This window comes from Triticum aestivum, chromosome 3B (genome assembly GCF_018294505.1).
Source record: "Triticum aestivum cultivar Chinese Spring chromosome 3B, IWGSC CS RefSeq v2.1, whole genome shotgun sequence".
NCBI lineage: Eukaryota > Viridiplantae > Streptophyta > Magnoliopsida > Poales > Poaceae > Triticum > Triticum aestivum.
This window is the reverse complement of record NC_057801.1, coordinates 446,227,984-446,249,297: the sequence shown is the minus strand read 5'-3', so window position 1 is coordinate 446,249,297 and position 21,314 is coordinate 446,227,984.

Here is a 21,314-nt window from a genome sequence, read left to right as displayed (position 1 = left end):
CATGGTCCCGGTTCGGTATTTTCGGCCAATTTTTTTTGCCCGGTTATTCTATGAGAAAAAATGTTCGTCAAAATCTATCAACATGGGATTTAATTTTGAAGATATTGACGCGAGTAATCCAACGGCTAGAACGATTCGAGATTTGGTCGCATGGTTTAAGAGATAAAACATTTTCAATAAACGAATCTACGAAAAAAAAATTCTTCGGTTGCGACAACTGACGCATATACACCAGTTGTCACAACCTGAAGAGGTAAGAATGATCTTTGTAAGGAATACTCCTCAAACCTCAATTAGTGATTTCGAATCAAAGTGTACGCAATGGAGTTGACCACCCCGCCCTTATGCTGAGTAGCAGCTACCAACCACAGGAGCTAGCACCTGAGTACAGCCTAATTGCGGCACCAATGTTAATGTACAATATACATCAATAGATCTGTTTTTTTCTCCAAAATTTCAAATAATTCTTGGGAAAAAATGTGAACGATTTTCATTAAGATATTTGAATAATGCTTGAATTAATAAATTTTGAAATTCAAACAATATTTTGAAACCTGAAGAATTATTGAAAAGGTGATTTATTTGAAATGCCAAACATTTATTGAATTTTTTATATATGATGAATTTTTATGAATATATATTGAACTTCTTTTATATAAGTTGAACAATTTAAAAGTAAAAATTGAAAATGTTTATCACATACACTAAACAATATTTAAATACATGATGAACAATTTTTAATATGTATTTAACGATTTCATAATATGTGGTGAATAATTTTTAAATACACATTGCACATTTTTGTGATATGTGTTGAATAGTATTTAAATTTACATTGTAAATTTTGGTGATATATGCTGAATAATAAGGTTTTTTGGAATTCAGATCTAAATTTTAATTTTAGAACAAATATTTGAAAACAGAAAAAGAAAAAAATAAAGAAACCAGAAATAAAAATAAAAATAAAAAACAGGTGACGTCTACGTTTGCCGGCCAACTCAGAGGGCCTGCAGCGAAGCCTGGACGTTTGGACGCTCACGAGTGTTAAATAGGATCCACCGCATTTCTCGTATGGGGCTCCGCCGCCCCACGGACGCTAGTTATTAGCGGGCCGTCCAATATACTTTTGGTTTGATTTTTTGAAATCACTAATTGAGTAGTACTCCTTCCAAAGATCACATCCACCTCTTTAGAATGTGACAAGTGACGCGCTACAGGTGCGTCACAACCTGGGAGTTTTTTCCTTTTTCGTAGATCTGTTTTATCTCTTAAATCATGCGTCTAAATCTTGATCCGTTTTCACCGTTGGATTCTTCGCATTGTGATCTTCAAAACAAAATCTCATGTTGATGGTTTTGATGAACCTTTTTTTTCAAGAAAAAAACAGGACAAAAAAACCGAATTGGAAGCATTTTTTTTCTTTCCGAAAGCCGTTTCCGAGAGATACGGCCATGCCTCTCGCGGAAGCAAATCCATGCCTCTCAGGGAAGCAAAACCGTGCCTCTCACGGAAGAAAAAAAAGAAAAATGTATTTTTTTGTTATCACGACTGTGCCTCTCACGGAAGAAAAAGATAAGAAAACATGTTTCTTCCGTTTCAGAGAGGCACGACCGTGCCTCTCGCGGTAGCAAAACGATGCTCTCAAGGAATCAAAACCATGCCTCTCACGGGAAAAAAAGTTTTTTTGGTGCAATTTCTTTTTTGAACCTTTTTTTATGTCGAAAGGTTAAGAAAGACCAGCGAAAGACCAAAAAGTCAAAAAAAAAACTTGACAAAAACCATCTAAAAAGTCGAAAATGTGTGGGAAAAATAAAAAAATTAAATCCAAAAGGAGCGCCCAGAGCGCGACATGTGGAGGCGGCTGAGAGCGCGCCGGCCGCTCTCAGCCCACCCCATGTCATCGTTGCGGAGGCTCCCGAAGGAGCGCTCCCCGACTGTTGCTCTCTTGATTTTTGACTTTTTTCATGCTGGGTTTTCTGTCTGGGCTTTTATTTTTCCTCCTTTTGTTTCTTTCTCATTTTTGTTTTTTTATATTTTCAAAAAATAAATCAAGGATTTATTTTTCAAAATTGTCAACCTTTTCTAATCCACGAACATTTTCTAAATTCGTGAATGTTTTAGCCCATGAGCTCTTTTCAAATGATGAAATTTATCTCATGAATATTTTTTAGTTTTTAGTTTTTTAAACAATTTTGTGAACTATTTCGAAATTTCATGAATTTTCCCAACTCATGAACTTTTTCAAATTCACGAACTTTTAGTTCGTGATTTTTTGAAATTCGTAACAATATTCTATTTTTGTGAACTTTTTTTTCCAAATTTCATGATTTTTTTTTCAAATTCTTTAAGTTTTTTCAAATTGAGAACTTTTTTCCAAATTCTCATACTTTCCTCAAATTCGTGAATTTTTCTTTTTCACGAACTTTTAAAGTTTGTATGAACCTTTTTCAATTCTTGATTTTTTTCTGAAATTGATGAACTTTTTTCATTTTCGCAAAGTTTTTTCATTTTGTACGAGCCTTTTTTAATTTCGTGATTTTTTCAATTTTTCTGTGAATTCTTTGTTCAAATAATTTATACTGGGTATATAATACATGTTAATGTTGTACTAAAAGAAGGGGTCAAATAGCACTGCTCCTAATAGTAGACAACAAAGTGAGCTCGATCTAGTGGTATTTGGAGTTGGAATCCTACTTCTAGCAGAATAATGCGCTGAATAAAATGTGACCTCTTTTCTTTGCATTTGCTTTTTGAGTAGGTTCCTAGGCCAACCCTCTATGCTTTGTAAACGCTCGAAGTTGACAAAATCGGTGTTGCATGGTGGATATCTGTGCCGCGGTGTATGGCCCACAGGGTGATGTACTCAAAACAACGTTTTTGGAGGACCTCGGCACCAGAAGAGCTCATTGCCCGGGCCCGTGGATGATACTTGGAGATTTTAACATGATTCTACGTGCTTCGCAAAAGAACAACACCAATCTTAACAGGACCATGATGAACAAAGTTCGGAGCTTCATAGATAACGAGTTGAAAGAATTGTACATGCATGGCAGTAGGTTCACTTGGTCGAATGAGAGGGAGGTACCTACCATGACTAAGATTGACCGAGTTCTCATATCCGTTGATTGGGACATGGAGTACCAAGATGGCTTGCTACAAGCTCTATCCACTGGCGTGTCAGACCGCGCGCCCCTACACCTGAGGACTAGGGCAGTGGGAGCACTTTTTAGGAACATTTTCAGGAACATTGCTGCATCCTTACAGGCATGGGGCAGAGGACTACATGAAACATCAAGCTACTAATGGCGGTAGCAACATTGGTGATTTGCCGTCTAAACAAGGCTCAGGAGGATCACATCCTCACTGATCAGGAGTTGTTGCTACGGCGCACACTTAAGTTAGCGTTGCTGGGTATGACATCACTTGAGCGCACCGTAGAGCGACAAAGTCTAGAATGAAATGGATTAAGGAAGGGGATGCTAACATAAAGCTATTTCAAGCATTTGCCAACAGCAGGAGGGTTAAGAATTTCATACCTCGCATCAAAGTTGGAGAGGAAGTGATAACGGATCAAGCTCAAAATGAGGAGGCCTTCCCCACTTCGTTTGAGAACTTGTTGGGCTCTGAGCAGGCTAGAGACTTCTCTCTAGACCTCGACTTTCTGGGAATCCAACCTGTAGGCCTACACGAACTGGAGGAGATGTTCATGGAGGACAAAGTATGGCATGTAGTCAAGGAGCTCCACCCGGACAGAGCCCTAGGCCCGGATGGCATCATTGGAGCGTTTTATCAAAGAGCTTGGCCTATAATTAAGCATGACATCATGGCGGCAATTATGAAATTATATGTGTGATGGAAGGGGCTTCGCAATGCTGAATAGAGCGCTCATTTCTCTTATCCCCAAGAAAAGTGACGTGGAAGAAATCGGGGACTACCACCCAATTAGCTTTCCTCATAGCTTCTCTAAGCTTTTCTCCAAGCTGATGGCCACCAGAGTGCGTCCGAGAATGAAAGAGCTAGTCAATGCCAATCAATCGGCCTTCATCCAAGGGAGAAACATCCATGAAAACTTTCTTCTAGTCACGCAAGTGTCAAGGAAGATTCACGCAAGAAAACTTCAGCGTGTTTTCTTGAAACTTGATATTTCGTGGGCTTTCGACACCCTTTATGGTCATTCTTATTCGAAGTGCTAAAAGCCAAGGGCTTTAGACAAAACTTTCTAAGATGGACTGTATTTTGTTCCAATCTTCTTCCACAAGAGTCATTGTCAATGATAATCATGGACAGAGATTTGATCATGCACGAGGCTTGCGTCAGGGAGACCCCAGCTCCCGACTCCTATTTGTTCATGGATGTGCTGTCGGCTCTGATTTGCAAGGCCATCAGTGACGACGTCCTCTCATCCTTCAACGGCATCAACACCGCCAAGAGGCTCTTGGTTTATGCAGACAATGTAGTGCTATTTGTGCGCCCCACAGAGCAGGACCTATCTTGTGTCAGAAGTGTTCTACATGCCTTCGGTCAAGCCTCTGGCCTCAGAGTGAATTACAGGAAGACCTCTAATATATTACTACATGGACAACAAGGAGATGGAGAGAGGGTGCAACAGTCCCTTGATTGTCAACTTGGTGGCTTCCCTTGCAAGTATCTCGGCCATCAACTCGGCATCAATTTCCTGAGCATAGTGATAGCCCATCCTCGATCAGGTAAAGAACTTCATCCCGGCATGGCAGCGAGGGCTGATTCAGCAACCTGGAAGATTTGTGCTAGTCAAGAGTGTGATCGCAGCCCGATCAGTGCATCATATATTGGTCATGAATGCACCGCAATGGGTTTTCAAGGAAATTGACAAGTGGATGTGCGGCTTATTTTGGGCCGGGAAAGAAGCTGCGCATGATGCGCAATGTCTGGTGGCTTGGCACGCCATTTGTAGACCCACGAGTTTTGGCGGCTTGGGAGTAAAGAACTTAAAGATGCAAGGGCTGGCCATGCGAGTGAGGTGGGAGTGGCTGAGAAGAACGGATCCCATTCAACCATGGTAGGGCTTAGCGCTTATGGTAGATCAAGAAGCTAGAGCAGTCTTTGACACAATGGTTCCCATCCAAGTGGGAGTTGGCGACAAGGTTCTTTTTTGAACCGATAGGTGGACTCATGGCTTTGCGGTAGGTGACATAGCACCACTGATGGCTCACGCGGTAGATGTCAGGATCAAGCGCTTGAAAACAGGTCTAGCAAGCGTTACACGATGGTGCGTGGGTGCTTGATGTCAGAGTTGAGCCCAACTTCATGGCGCATATGCAGCTGGTCCATCTACAACAGGCCTTGGCAACCGTGGTCATGGACGAGCTTCAAGAAGACATGTTCTCCTCGCCCTGCGATGAACCAGAGTTTACACAGCAAAGTCCACCTACAATAGACTTTGTCAAGGATTGGTGAGATTCACAGCAGTGAAGAGCATCTAGCGTAGTTGGGCGCCACTAAAGTGTAATTTTTTCGTGTGGTTGGCATTGCAATATCGGCTGTGGACGTCAGACGGGAGGGCTAGGCATAGCCTACAGGATGCCACCTCGGCTTGCTACACCTGCTGCCAGCATGAGGTCGCCGTAGACCATATATTTGCAAACTGTGTATATGCGAGGCAAGTGTGGCATGCATGTTTTGAGTGGTTGCAAGTAGACATTATCATCCCGGTGGAAGATGACTCCTTCATGGATTGGTGGGAGAGGACTTGTAATCTCTATCATGGAGTGGATAAGAGGGGCTTTGATACGTTCGTTATTGTGACTGCTTGGCAACTCTAGAAGCAAAGGAATGCGAGAGTGTTCAATCGAGGTGAGCAAGTCAGGACGCCCACTAGTTTAGTACGACACATCTTTGGTGAGATCAAACTATGGAAACTTGCTAGAGTTGGAGCGGAGGGGCTAGCTAGATTTGTGAGAGAGTAGGCTTTTATTTTCTTGTCGATGTTGGTGTACCTGTGATGATGTTCGCATCAATCATGAACTCTTGTAAACTATATTTTCTCTCTTCTATAAAAATATGGTATGCCTTTGGCGTACTCTCAAGAAAAAAAGTTGACAAAGACACACCTTTGTTAGGAGCTCTATAAACGCTAGGAGCATCGGCAACGATAACTGGCGTTAGAGCTCTCGACAAAGCCGCGTCCTCATTATAGCAAATGTGCTCTTTAAATGGTTGCAAAGTTGTGCAGGAATGGGCATAAAAACAACCACCGAAAAATTGAGCCAAATAACCAGGACCGAACACGATCTGACCAAAACCGATTAATCTAGTACCAAATTTGATCATCAGTTTTGCAAAGCCGAATTAAGATCGGGGCATTTGATTTTAACCTTCCGTTGCGTGAATTGACTAAAGGAACTAAGGAAACAAAAAAGGGCCAACTCTAGTGAATAGGAAGCTCATTAGTCTATCTCTTCCACTCCAAGCCCAGGAGTCCATCTTCTCCAATCCAACGAACGAGAGAAAGAAACCCTTTGATTGTTTTAGATTGTTCCACCGCCCCGTACCACATCCACCACCTCACTTCTCTCTCACAAATCTTTCTCCGCCATCTCTTCCCTTGTGTTCCACACCGGTAGTCGGCGACCAGCGGGATCACAATGATGTAGTGGCCATGACCTCCCTTTGGACCTCTCAATCCTTCGCCACCCAACCACCTTAGTAGTAGGCTAGCATAGTGAAATTGGCCTGGTGAAAATGCCCATGTAGCACTGTGGGCCCGATCCACATACCAGAAATCTCACTCTCATCCGGGACATGGGATCGACCAACCAGACTAGAACGCACCATGTGCCATGCCCACCTGCCTCTCGGCTCTTAGCATGGATAATCGAGATGCCCGCGTTTTTGTCGTCGTTTGTGAAGTCGATCGGTTTGCTGATGCTGCACTCGTCGTCCAGATTGACACGACGTCGAACAGGTTTGTGTTGTCAATGTTTGTGAAGCAGGTGGTGATGAAGTCCTCCAGCATGTGGGTGATGAGGCAGTTGCCACAGAGCATCGCAACTAGCTGAGAGAGTTGTGCAGTCTTCTCTATGCACATGACATCGGGGCAACTCCTAGCCCCTGTTGTCCAGGGGAAAACTATTGTCTATCTGTCGCCTTGCCATGCTCCGAAGCCCTTGGCAAGAGAGTTTGGAGGATATGTTGTACAAACGCAGGTGGCGCGGACTTTGATGCCTCGGGCCCCACCATGATCTGTTGGTTTCGGGGCCTTCGCAGATGAAGACCTTTGTTGCCGGTGACCGTGGAAACTATTACATTTGCCTGGGTCATAGCGTTTGGGTGGGCCCGTGGGTTGATGTTGACCCGACCCATCTCGTCGATGACAAAGGTGAGGGACCTGAAGATTAGGCTTTCTCCCAGCAAGAGGCCAGCGAGAGTCAAAGAAGATCCTATCTGGGATCGGTTTCTAGCCAGCGCTGCTCGTGCCTGGCGCACCAACTGATGGTGCGAAATACCGTCAGATCCCTCGGTAGGGGTCCAAGTGTAGCTGGAAGTCTTAGATCATAGATCGCACAAGGGATTTGTTAGGGTTGCGATCCTGACAATGAGTACTAGGGGTACCGAAGAGGGGCGGAGCCTAGCTATGGTGCAAGTTTAGCACTCGGTTTTTATGAGTTCGGGCCCCTCTCGAAGGAGGTAACAACCCTATGTCTCATGCCCCGAGGCTTGTTTTCTCTTGGGGTGTATGATTACAGGTGGTGCTAAATGCTCGCCATGGAGAAAGAGGGCGGCTTATATAGAGTGCGCCTCGGCCTCTTTACTGCCACGTTACAAGGGGGGTTAATGACCATAACTACGGCAGTTACAAGTGTTAATTGCCACAACTATGGCAACTATAGGTAATAGTAGCCATGAATGTACTTGAAGTCTGACTTAAGACTACTCGACCGTTGTAGCTCCCACTCGTTTGTACGCCTCCTATGTCCGAGTGGTGATGGCTGGCCGACTAGAGGGAGGATGTCCGAGTGCTGTCAGTGTATCCGAGTGGATGCCTTGTGACGCGCATCCGAATGTGCCCTTGGTCCAGGGACCAACCAATAATGGTGTGGGGCCCTAGGTGGGCCTTACATGTCAGGTCCTTGACCCTACCAGTAGTAGGTGACCCCATCATTAGCGCCCGAATCATTTGGGGTTTCACATGATGAGTGAGTTGAGCTTTAATATCGACCTGAGTACTTCAGGGGCACTCGACATCCATTCCCAAATGGTTAACCTTGAGTGAAACCGCAGCAGATTCTAGACTAAAGGTTTTCCGAGTGATCGTATAATGTTGTTCGCTGGGCAAAACTTGGTGGCATTCATGTGTCTCTCGGGAGAGATAGATTTGGGGTCCGAGTAAGGACATGCCATTAAACTTGAGTGATGACGCCGGCGCGTGGGCTGACTCTCCATAGAGATGGCACTCTTTATCCCAGGGGAACACCGGCGTAGGCCATCTCCGAGTCCAAATTTATGAGGCTCGCGCCTTGGAGCCTAGTTAAAGGGCCAAGTTAACCCGCGGAGGGGTGTCAAGCTCATCCCATTGCAATCCTAAAGATAACTTCAGTCAGGTGTTGCACGGTGGCCCTCGGGGGCAGGTTGGTCAGGCCAACAGATGTCTCTTTGGGAAAGAAATAGTGGGTGATCAATCGGATTGACCTGTTGCTGAAATCTTGGGATTTGAAATCGTGTGTGCGCATGCGGAAGCGGTACTGTCGTGGCTAGTGGGGAAAGTGGGGCACGGCGCCTTGATCTTTGCCCCAAAAATCTGCCATGCGTCACACTTTATATATGCGTGTGACTACTTCTCGATCCAAGGATGTGCGGCTCGGATCCCACGACGTGATTTTCACCCGCTGTATAAATGGTTTGGGATTAGGGTAAATTCCAGATCCCCTTTTCACTCTTGCACATCCCGCACTCTGCCCTCTTTGCTATAGCACCCAATGCGCATGCACACTGAAGTTGATGGGGAGGGACTCCACCACCAAGCTAGAGAAGGCGCAGAAGGTGCGGAGAGCCACATCGTCGTGCTCTGGTCCTCTGGCCTGCTGCACCACGGGTGATTGGCTCCCTTCATGCATCTCGGCAAGGCGACTGCATGACCTTGCCGTGGAGGGGCTCATCATAGCGGACGGGTGGAGATGTCCGGAGGCGGGCGAGGTCGAGCCGGCGATGCAGGGGGATTAGCGCGTCCTCCTGGTCACCCACATCGAGTAAGGTCTTTTGATGCCTCCTCACCCTTTCTTCCGTGCATTTTTCCATTACTCTGGAGCACAGCTCCACCACCTTGCTCCGAACACCATCGTCTATCTGTCTGCGTGTCGCTCACGGTGATGAAGGATTTGGATGTGGACGTGGGCATCCTGGCCAACGCCATGGTCGAGCTCGTGAACGCCGGCATCAATGGAATGGATCTTCTGTAGACATTCCTCAGCCGGCGGATCCAACCGCTGCAGGCCAGGGCACACCCCAAGTGGTTGTACGAGGGCCGAGTGATCCCACTCGGGTGCACCCGGAGGAGCTGTCCAGGAAGGATGTGGGTGGTAAGAGCAGGGCTAGCACCTTAACCCGAGACAACCCACATGGGGCCAGGAGGGTGCCCCTGTATGACAAGGACACCCCGCCGAATGAGGTAACCCCGTCTTCGATCTGCCAGATTGTCAGTAGGTTTCTTTCTGTGCATATGGGTGTTAACCTTGTGATGTCTTCCTTTCTTTCCTTGGAGCTTTCAGCAGCTGGTCTTCCCAATGCCGACGTCGACCGATCGACGGAGGAGGTGTCGAGCGACACGAAGTGTCAATGCTCCAAGGAGATCTATGAGGAAGAGGAGGAGGAGAGTGATGATGATGAGGAGGAGAGCGACACTGGGGAGGGCGAGGAGGCCGAGTCCTCCTGTCGTGGACTTAACACTGCAGATGCCCTAGCAAAAGGACTTAGGTGTGGAGCCATCGCAACTAGGTTACCTTGAAGGGGTTAAACGGGACAAAGGACATAGAGAGTTTACATAGGTTTGGCCCCTCTCAACGACGTAAAAGCCTACTCCTGCTTTAGGTTGTATTGCTTGGGTTTCGATTACCAGGGAGTGAATATGCTTGACCTAGTTCTCGATGAGTTGTTTCTTGAGTTAACCCGCCGCTGGGTCTCACCTTTATGGTTGAGGCCTGGCGGCTTATAGAGTCTCGGCCGACTCACACAACATGACCGGCTTGGTTTCTAACAACACCTGCCTTACAGAACAAGTTAAACATATGGCGACTCATCCCTTTGGGCCTCAAGTCGCCTCTGGGTCTTGGGCCATCAATAAGCTTGCTTGATGAACCGCCTTCTTCATATATTCTTGGACCTTATTAGGCCTCTTTATTTTTAACTCGCTAGTGGCATGACCCGGCCCCTCCTGGGCGGGTCATACCCAATAGTTATATCCCCAACATTAGGCCCCAGGTTGATTTGAACTTGTTCACATCAATCTTTAGAACTTTGACTTAGTAGAATCTTCCATCGCTAATTCCTTACCAATTCATTATAACCCGCCATGACGTCACATCTCAGAATTGTGTTAACCCGCCATGACGTCATGCACATTAATTCCGCACAAGGCCTAGGATATCTCAACGGATCTTTATCTTAATAGACCTTCCGAAAAACGAGGCATCCACATAGCCACACAATCATTTTTTTGGTCTCCTCGATTCCTGTGCACGCCATCTATCCATTCCCTTATAAATAGGGGCAAGGGGTCCATCCTTTCACTTTTTACCCCTGCCCTCGCGTCTTCCTCTTCCTCCTCGCGCTGTCTAGCATTGCTCGAGCTCCACCGTCGCCATATTCAACATCACCAACTCCGGTCGCTGCATCACCCTGATTGTGTTCAGAGAAATGCGGCGCTCCTCTATTGTCCATCAACACCATCAAGTATTTTCTTGCTTCATCTTAGATCCGCACTAGGGTTTCCTCCATCCATCGGAGTTCTTCAGCGTTCATCCGAAAACTTCCCTAGCACCCCCTATTGATGACCTGTTTGATCCAATTGTAGTATAGGATTAGCGCAGTAGCTGTTTTAGCCCCTGTGTCGGTGGGAACGACACCTATTGGATCACAAGAATCCCTACTGTGGTCGGTGGGCGCGGGGTCGTGAGAAGAGCAGGTCTAAGAGCTAGCACAAAGGTCGTTTACCCAGGTTCAGGCCGCAGAGATCTCGTAATACCCTAGTCTTGCTTTGGTGTGTATATCAGTGTTCTCGAACTAGCTATCGAGCATGACTTGCCCAAAGAGCCGAATCCCCGTCCAGTATGCCTTGGGCCTCCTTTTATAGTCGAAGGAGGTGCTACAGTGGCACACAGGAGGTGGAAAGGAGTACAGTGGTTGTGTTTATCTCTTTCCATTACGGGACAAGACACATTAAATGTGCCTCTGAGGTGTCCCCCTACTTTATCGCCGCCTCGCCCTGCTTCAACACGCGCCCGGGCCAGCGAGGCGGCCAACGCCATGTAAGCTGGCAGGCTGCTGAGGTGGCACGGTGGTGGCATCTTCACGAAGATCTGCCTGCCACCACACATGAGCTTGCTGAGTTGGCTTTGGGACCGCACGTTGCCACGCAGGTGCCTGCCTGGCTGGCTGGGCTGGCAGCTGCATGGGAACGGCGGTGGGATCTTGGTGTGCGCAGGCCTGGCTGCGGCCTCGTTGATGTCCTCGGTGAGGCCCTTGTCGGGGCCCCAGCAAGGGTCTTGCCGCGGCACCGCGATCATCCTCAGCAAGGATAATGCCGGAGGCCTCATCTTCTGGTCTTCATCTGTTCTTGTGCGTTAATGGTCTTCAGAAAGATCTGCATGCCACCATGGAAGCACCTTCTAAACCTTGGTTCCAATGTGGTTGATGGTGTTGGAAACCTCGGGCTGAAGGGTGGCTCACTCCGTGGGTGCTGGGCATGTTGCCCCGGCAAGGCTCTTGCCGGGGCTGCGGAGGCCGCCCCGGCAAGGATACTGCCAGGGGAGCCTACCTTACCCTCTTGCTCTCCGTGCCTCTGTCTTGGCGTTGCTTTGATCTCCTTGTGGCCTCGGCTTCCCTCACCTGCCTTGCTTAGTGTGGCCATGGGTGTGGCTCCGACTGCCCATGCACAGGTAAAGGGGTGCAGAAGCAAAGCCCCTACTTCTGTACACCGACAGGAGCCCTCGGGCCTGGGCCACACATAAGCGTGATGTGTTGTTGGGCTAGGCCTAGAACGGTGCGCGGGCAGGCGGGGCCGATTTTTAGCGTGGTAGCTTTCCCACCCGCTGCGCTTCCCCATGATTCAGGTTGAATGCGTGACGTGGGGATCACGTGTGGGGTGACCGAAGTGGGCTTGCGTCATCCCACGGTGAACAGTAAAGAGGCGCCTTGCGTGTCTCTTTAAGACCGCGGGGCCGCTGCTCATTTATGTTTTCTGCCTTGGAACCGTCGTCCCACGCGTTCCACTACGCCCTCCCCTTGCACCACATATGCCGCATGCACGGTGCAGGACGGGTGACAGGCGCGTGCGTGCGTGGGTCGATACCCACACGCCTTTAGTTGGGCGAGGAGGGCGGTCGACGGCCTCGCCTGCTGTCATCTTAATGAGCCAGATTGGCCGAGAGGGGTGGCCGAGAGGGGAGCGGGAGGGATGGCACTTCTCAGTCTTTCACCATCCGCCTCTCCTCATCCTTGCATCTTCCTCCCTTCTTCCATGGTGAGAGGGCGTGCTGATGCTTCGATGGTGGCGGCAAGGGTCTCTGCTTGACAACGCGCCCCTCCTCTCCAAGAGCCCATGGCGGCGGAGCCGGCCATAAGGGGAAGAGGGAGGGGCGAGGCCGAGATCGTTGTGGCGCTCGGGGAAGAGGATGACGGGACGGTGCATCGGCCTCACCTCTGCCGGCGGTCCCTCCCCCAATGGAGGGCCACGTTGGGGACCAGCCCCGTGTGTTCTTCATCAGGCTGCATCGGCCGGCGCGTCGTCGTCTTTGTCTGCCTACTCCATTCGCTCGAAAGATGGAGCTTGACCCGCCGCAGGCGCTGAGACTACATATGAGGAGCTACGGGAATAGCGGCACATGGGCCGATGTTGATTTCCCAGCCCCTCATGTCATGTATCTTCGTCGCGGATGGAAAATCTTCGCTCGCATCCACAGCCTGACGGTGGGGCTCATTCTCTATTTCAAGCTAATGGAGAACGGCCTCATCTCCGTCAAGGTCTTTGGCGACTTCGGGACTCTCCTGAAGTGCTACGTGGAGAGCTCCTCGGATGACGAAGACTCTTTCTCGAGCGAGAGTGACAAGAAGGACAGCGGCAACAACAATGACGGTAGCACGCGGGAGGATGACGGGTCCGACTAGGCGTCGGACCCGCTGTCCCCGGGCGGTGCCGGCAGCAGCAGCATCTGCACCGGGCCCCTTCACCCGGTGGGGCCGGCTCCTTGAACTTCTCGGGGTCGTCTTCTTGGGCGGCTGGCGTGGGAAGGCCTAAGAAGGCGAAGAAGGCGGGTGGCGGGCCGTCAAGTCGGAGTACGATGGCACCGACGCCTCTGTAGCGTATTGATGGACCGTTGCCTCATCTTCCAGCTCTTCTCCCAGCACCATCATCACCAGCCCTCTCTGAGGTGGCCGCCGACATGTTCTCTTGGTGCCTTTTACTGCTCGTACCTCGCCTAGGCGCTCCTTTTGCCCTCTTGCCTTCTTGTTTCGTCTCATGAGGAGAGGGACAAGAAAGGGATTACAGGAACCTTATCTCTTTATAGTTTGTAAGCCTACGGGCCTTAGTTAGATTTAAAACTTGTAACCCCCTTGCTCATGTTTACATTCCGTACAACCTGTACCTGTATGGGGCGTATTTAATGAAAAAGGGTGCTTGCCGGGTCCTTTGCGTGTGAGTGAAGCTCATACCAAGGAACAAATCCTTGTTATTTTTCAAAATAAATGTTGTCGCCTGGCAACAGGCCTTGCCGCTCCCTCACTTCATTCGACCACACTCACGCTCTCGGCGGATGCATGGGTGAAGTGGGGTTAGGCCCTACGCTTGCTTCCTTGCCGTCGCGGCTACAACCAAATTTCGAACCAAAGAAAAAGTTCTCGGGTAGTAGGGAAAAAAGGAGCACGACAGCCTTGGTACAAAGCAAGGTTTCATACGCCCCAATTCTATACGGAAATGCACAACAGGGGATAAGAGACTTATATGAATCTGCAGCCCCCGACACCCTTGGCTTGTCGTGGGTGGATCCTTGTGTCTTCAGCCCCCGGCAACCTTGGCTTGCCGGGGCCGGGCGCCGGCTCGTTATCTTCCTTCCATATAGCTCGACAGAAACATTCATGTACCCTGTGAACCAAAGAGGACGGAAAGGAACAGAGAGACGCAGACTCGACCTCTATGCTAGGGGTTATTCGCTGCTAAGCACTATCAACCCTAACTGAGGAAGAGACTTAACCTAGCATGCATGCTATAACTTAGGGCGCCAGCGCTTCGTTTATTTATGCTCAGGGTCTGCGCCTGGCTTTGTAGAGAGGGTTACATGCCTTGCCGACATGGCTTGTACAAAAGGATGGCTTGCCGGGGGGGGGGGCTCGCAACCACGCCTTATGGGTAAAACTTGCGAAGATGCTAGATGTTCCAGGAGTTGCTCACTGGAATGGCATCTTCGGTCTCCAGGCAGATTGCACCGGGCCTGGTGACTCGTATTACCCGATAAGGGCCTTCGCACTTTGGCGTCAACTTGTTGGAATTCTTGGCCGACTAAACGCACCGAAGAACAAGGTCGCCTTCCTCAAAGCTTCGGGCATGAACCTTGCGGCTATGGTAGCGGCGCAAGGCTTGCTGGTAGCATGCTGCTCTCACAGCCGCCCGAAGACGATCTTCCTCAAGGAGCGTCGCGTCATCTTGCCGCAATCGCTCTTGCTCAAGCTCATCATAAGCAAGCACTTGAGGTGACCCGTATATGAGTTCTGTGGGGAGAACTACTTGTGCCCCGTATACCAGGGCAAAGGGCGTTTGGCCGGTGGCTCGATTTGGCGTCATTCTGATCGACCAAAGAACCACCGGTAGCTCATCAATCCAGTGTCTTCCGCTCTTGTGCAGCCTGTCAAAAGTCTTTGTCCTCAGGCCTTGCAGTACTTTAGCATTTGCCCTCTCCGCTTGGCCGTTGCTCCGTGGGTGTGCCACGGAGGCAAAACAGACCCTGCTGCCGAGGTCTTCAATGGATTGCATGAAGGTGTGGCTTGTGAACTGCGTGCCGTTGTCGGTGATGACTCTGTTTGGCACACCAAAGTGGCAAACTAGCCCCTTGAAGAATTTGACGGTTGACTGTGCTGTCACCTTCCTTACCATTTCCACCTTCGGCCACTTTGTGAACTTGTCGATTACAACGTACAAGTACTCAAAGCCCCCGACGGTGCGGGGGAAAGGGCCCAGTATGTCAAGCCCCCAGACCAAGAATGGCCAGGAGAGAGGGATTGTTTGAAGGGCTTGTGTTGGCTAATGAAGCTTCTTCGAATGGAACTGGCACGCTTCACACTTGGGTACTAGTGCCGTCGCATCCTGGAGGGCAGTGGGCTGGAAGAAACCTTGCCGGAAAGCCTTGACGGCAAGGGCCCTCGACCCTATGTGGGAGCCACATATACCTCCATGTATCTCCGCCAACAGCTCCAGTCCTTCCTCCCGGGGAATGCACTTCAATTTCACTCCATTTGGTCTTTTTCTGTACAGGACGTTGTCAACGAACTGGTACAGGGCAGACCGACGGGCTACTTTCTCCGCTTCTTCCTGCTCCTCGGGAAGCTCCCCTGTTTGGAGGAATCAGACGGTATGTTGTGCCCATGCCGGAGCCTGAGGCTCAACGACAAGGACCAAAGGTATCTCCTCTGCCGCGGGGACGGCTGCCTCTACGACTAGGTCTTGGCGCCCTGTCGGAGTTGGTTGCCCCATGGCAGGCAAGGCGTCCACGGGAACATCTTCACCAGCGGCTCCAGGGAGCTTGGTGGGGAAGTATTTGCCGAGTCCTGATTTCCTTCGCTTGTTCTGCTCTGTTGATGGTTCAACGGATGGTGGAGGTAATCGAAGTACAAAAGTACCTGGTTCCACAGGTAGCTTGAGGGCAGCGCGCTTCGACAGGAAATCAACGATGTCGTTCTCCATTCGGGGGACATGCTCTGCCTGTATACCATCAAAGCGCTCCTCCAATTTCCTCACCTCATCCACGTAGGCTTCCATCAATGGGCTCTGATAATCCTTGTTGACCTGCCTGACGACAAGCTGTGAATCACCCCTGACGATGAGCTTCTTGACCCCGTGGTCTGCCGCGATCCTGAGACCGGCAAGCAATCCCTCGTATTCAGCAGTGTTGTTCGCCGACATCTCCCTGGGAAAGTGCATCTAGATCACGTACTTGAGGTGCTCTCTGGTGGGTGCGACGAGCAGCACACCAGCATCGGCGCCTTGTAGCAAAAAAGCCCCGTCAAATTACGTAACCCAGTTGCGACTTGTTTCCTTGCTGGGGAGAGTGGTCTCCTAGATCTCTTCGTCAGGCGTCGAGGTCCATTCTGCAATGAACTCTACCAAGACTCTGCTCTGAATCATTGAGGTGCTTTCAAACCTCAAACCAAATCTCGACAGCTCCAAGGCCCATTCCACAATCCTTCCCATTGCATCTGGGTTATGCAGTATCCGTTGCAACGGGAGGCGGGTAACGACGGTGATCTCGTGCGCTTGGAAGTAATGATGCAGCTTCCTCGAGGCCATAAGGAGGCCGAAGAGAAATTTCTCCACACCGAGTACCTCGACCTAGCCCCCTGCAAGAGAGAGCTGACGAAGTAAACCGGGTGCTACATCATCTTCTTCTTCTGCACCACTTCACCTGGCTGCGTGGGCCCTGTCGCACTGGTGTCAGACCTTGTCGGGGGCCTAGCCTTGTCGGGCCCAGGCCCTATCGGGGGGAGCTTTGGCTCGCCATCGGCCAACTCTGCCGTTGCCGCTGCCCCTTCGTCGACCTTCCTTTGCGCCACCAGTGCGGCGCTAACCACTTGATTTGTTGCTGCTAGATACAGCAACAGCGGCTCTTGTGGCTTAGGCGCAACCAGTATTGGCATGGAGGAGAGGTACTTCTTTAAATCCTACAACGCTGCCTAGGCCTTCGGGGTCCACTCCATTGGGCCCACCTTTTTCAAGATTTTGAAAAAGGGAAGGGCACACTCGGCGGACTTGGAGATGAATCTGCTCATGGCGGCAACGCAACTAGTGAGCCGACGCACATCCTTGATCCGCTTAGGTGCCTCAATCTGCTCAATGGCCTTGATCTTATCCGGGTTCGCCTCAATCCCACGCTGTGACACAAAGAAACCGAGAAGCTTGCCGGACGGGACACCGAAGACACACTTCTCAGGGTTCAGCTTGAGGTTGATCTTGTGCAGGTTTGCAAATGTTTCTTCCAAATCTTGCACAAGTGTTGCCTTGTCTTTGGTTTTGACCACTATGTCATCCATATAAGCTTCCATATTTCTATGTAGTTGAGGCTCAAAATCAATTTGGACTACTCTTGCAAAGGTCGAGCCAACACTCTTCAACCCGAAGGGTATCCATAAAAAGCAATACATACCACATGGGGTGATGAATGCTGTCTTCTCTTCATCTTCTTTCGTCATGAAAATTTGATGGTACCCTGAGTAGGCGTTGAGGAATGATAGCAGGTCACACCCGGCTGTGGAGTCAACAATCTAGTCAATGTGCAGCAAGGGGAACAGATATTTTGGACAAGCTTTATTGATATCTGTGTAATCAATACATAGCCTCCACTCCCCGTTTGCCTTGCGCACCACCACCAGATTGGCCAGCCACGTCGGATGGGGCACCCCTCTCACAAGCCTGCTGCTTCTAGCTTTCTGATCTCTTTTGTGATGAACTCTTGTCTTTCCAAAGCTTGCTTTCTGACCTTCTGCTTGACGGGCCGCGCATGAGGACAGACAACAAGATGGTGCTCAATCACCTCCCTGGGAACGCCGGGGATGTTGGATGCTTGCCATGCAAACACATCGACATTCGCCCGCTGGAAAGTGACGAGATCGCCTTCCTATTTGCTAACAAAGGTGGAGCTTATGGTAAAATCTCCTCCCATACCGTCTTCCTTGACGGACACCTTCTTGGTTTCTGGTGGTGCAACTCTGGATCTCTTGCTCTTGCCGGTGGAGCTCTCTGGCACGTCCTCGACGGGAGTGCAACACCCCAAAGAGGTGCTCTTGCCGGAGTGGGTGCGAGAGGTCTCGCCGGTCTTATTCCCTCCCGGGGCTTCAATGGCAGGAGCGAATGCCTTGGCGGCAGCTACTGCATCTGCTTCCTGGTAGAGTTGGTCAGCACAAATCAGCGCATCTTTCTTGTCGGAGGGGACGGTGATGATGTTCATTGGCCCGGGCATCTTCAGCATGTTGTAGGCGTAATGGGAAGCCACCATGAACTTCGCCAGTGCCGGGCGGCCGAGGATCCTGTTCTCGGGCAAGGGGATCTCGGCTACATCAAAGACAATCCTCTCTGTCCTATAATTCAACTCGCCTCCAAATGTCACGGGCAGTGTGACCTTTCCCTTCGGCTGGATCCTCCCCGGGTTGACCCCTTGAAATGTGCCCATCTCTTTGAGATCTCCATCAAGAATCTGCAGCCTTTTGACCACGACATGCGAGATTAAGTTTAGTCCGGCCCCGCTGTCAACCAGCATCTTCGTCACCTTGAGGTTGCGAATCATTGGTGAAACCAACAACGACAAACACCCGACCGTAGTTGTGCGATCAAGGTGGTCCTCGATGTCAAAGATGATAGGCGTGCTGGACCACTTCAGTGGCTTCCACGCGTCGAGCGATGGCTCCACCGTTGTGATCTCATGCGCCCACTGCTTGAGATGGCGGTGAGAGGTGTGCAGTGAGGCGCCACCATCGACATGCATGGCCTCTGTAGCTTTCTAGAACTCGTGGCCGCCGGACTCGTCATCCTCGTCATGATCATCATCTTCTTGCTTCTTGTCGCGGCCCCGTGCGGGCCTCTCTTGATGGTTATCCTTGCCGCGGCAGCCTCCTTGGCCGCCATGCTTCTTGCCGGATCCTTCGGCACCGTCCACTCCCTTCTCCTTGTCCCGCCTCTCATATTCAGCTTTCTGCTTCTCAGCGAGCAGCTCAACTTGTCGCCTGTTCTGGAGGTCGTGACCTTTGGTGCGGTGGATCTTGCAATACTGCTTGTCGGAGCCCCCTGGCTTGTCGGCAGCCGCCAAGGCCCGGCAAGCGGCACACCCGGCAATCTCCTTGCTAGGGTCGCTTGCCTTGGCCTTCTTGGTAGTGTCGGTGTCGTTGGATCCCTCGACGGCAAGCATAGTCTTTCCCTTGCGCTTTCTGTTACGGTGTTGGCCCTTCTTCGTCGGGGCGCCAGTGTCATCATCTGTGGAGTCGGTTTCCGCGCCGGCGTCCTCGCCGGGGTACTTCCTCCCCTCTTCAGCTCGAGTGCACCGATCGGCCGGAACATAAAGCTCGGCCACATCCTTGACCTTGTTCATCGCTAGTTACTCATGCATCTTGCGGTTACGCACATTCTGATGGAATGCGCTGATCACAGCGGCAGGGTGAACGTCAGGGATGTTGTACTGCATCCAGCTGAAACTCTGGATGTACTTGTGCAAGTTTTCTCCTTCCTTCTGGGGGATGATGTGCAGATCACTTGCATGGCCATGAGCTTGATGGCCTTTAGTGAAGGCGCCAACAAACTCATGACACAGATCCGACCAAGAAGAAATGGAATCTAGTGGCAAGTGCATCAACCATGACATAACATTGGGCTTGAGTGCCAATGGGAAGTAATTGGCAAGCACCTTGTCAACGCGGGCTCCAGCAGCCTGCATCGCAATGGTGTAGATGTTGAGGAACTCCGACGGGTGAGTCTTGTCGTTGTACTTCTCGCTAACATCAGGCTTGAATGTGTGGTGGGAGGGCCACTGGAACTGCCGCATCTCATGGGTAAAGGCAGGGCAAGCCACCACGTAAGGCAGGCCACCGTAGCCTCCCGGTGCCGACTGGTCCATAGCGGGCCCTGCCCGCCTATCTGACTGGTGGCGCGCATCACGCCAGCGCTCGATGGTGGTTCGAGCGTCCTTGAGGGCTCGCTCCCGAAGAACTTGACGCTGATCACGGTGGGTCCGTGGATCGGACGACCCTATGGAAATATTATTACAAGCGTCGTCATGACGGATCGACACCCACGGTAGCTAGCATGGGGGAGGAGAGTGCACCATGGCTGCATCACCCCTGGCCCTTCCACCGCCGGCATGCGGCGACTCGATGGAGCATTGTCCTACGGGCCCCGTTGGTCGCGGCTCGTCTTTGTTGGCGGTGTCAACAAGGCTCCGGACGGTGGCTCTCCACTCGTCAAGCTTCTCTGCAGCAGGAGGAAAGTCAAGGAGCAGTTGTTCGCATGCCAAAGTTTCTGCTGGCATGGGCGGTGGCGAGAGATGCGTGGACCATGACGCGCTTCGACTTCTAACCACGTTAGAAGGAGCCCTACCACAGTCATGCAGCGGTACGCCATTTTTGTCGGTACTTCGGCGTGCGTGCTGACCTCCTTCGTCCTGTGAAGGGTGCACTGGATGCTTCCCAGGTCGGCGCCCGGGGTCTCCAGCGGGGTGACGCTTCTCGTCGTGCATGACCTGGGAAGAGCACATCGTGGGTGCCGGCACAGGCATCTTGGAAGTCGCCGTGCCGCTGGTGGGTGGCAAGTTGCCACCCCTGGAGGGCCCCGCGCTACCTGCGGGCCCCCAACTCCGTCTCTGGAATCTGCGGCGTGCGGCCCTTCGTCCTGTGCAAGAACGATGCCGCTCGCCAAGTCCGGACCGCCAGGGCGATGTGGGTGTTCGTGGGTCGCGCCTCGGGTTCTATCCACGACCGGCCCGCTACTAGCCCGCACCGGTACGGGTGGTCCGGCTCCGGATGAACCGATCGCCATGGTCGTCTTCCTCTTGGGAGCCATGGCGATGAAGAGCTGCTAGACTAGCTACTAGACCAGATTTTCACAACTGCGCCCCCTACCTGGCGTGCCAAAGATGTCGATGGGAATGACACCTATGGGATCACAAGAATCCCTACTATGGTCGGCGGGCGCGGGGTTGTGAGAAGAGCAGGTCTAAGAGCTTGCACAAAGGTCGTAGGTTCGGGTCGCAGAGATCGCGTAATACCCTAGTCCTGCTTTGGTGTGTATATCAGTGTTCTTGAACTAGCTATCGAGCATGACTTGCCCAAAGAGCTGAATCCCCCTCCAGTATGCCTTGGGCCTCCTTTTATAGTCG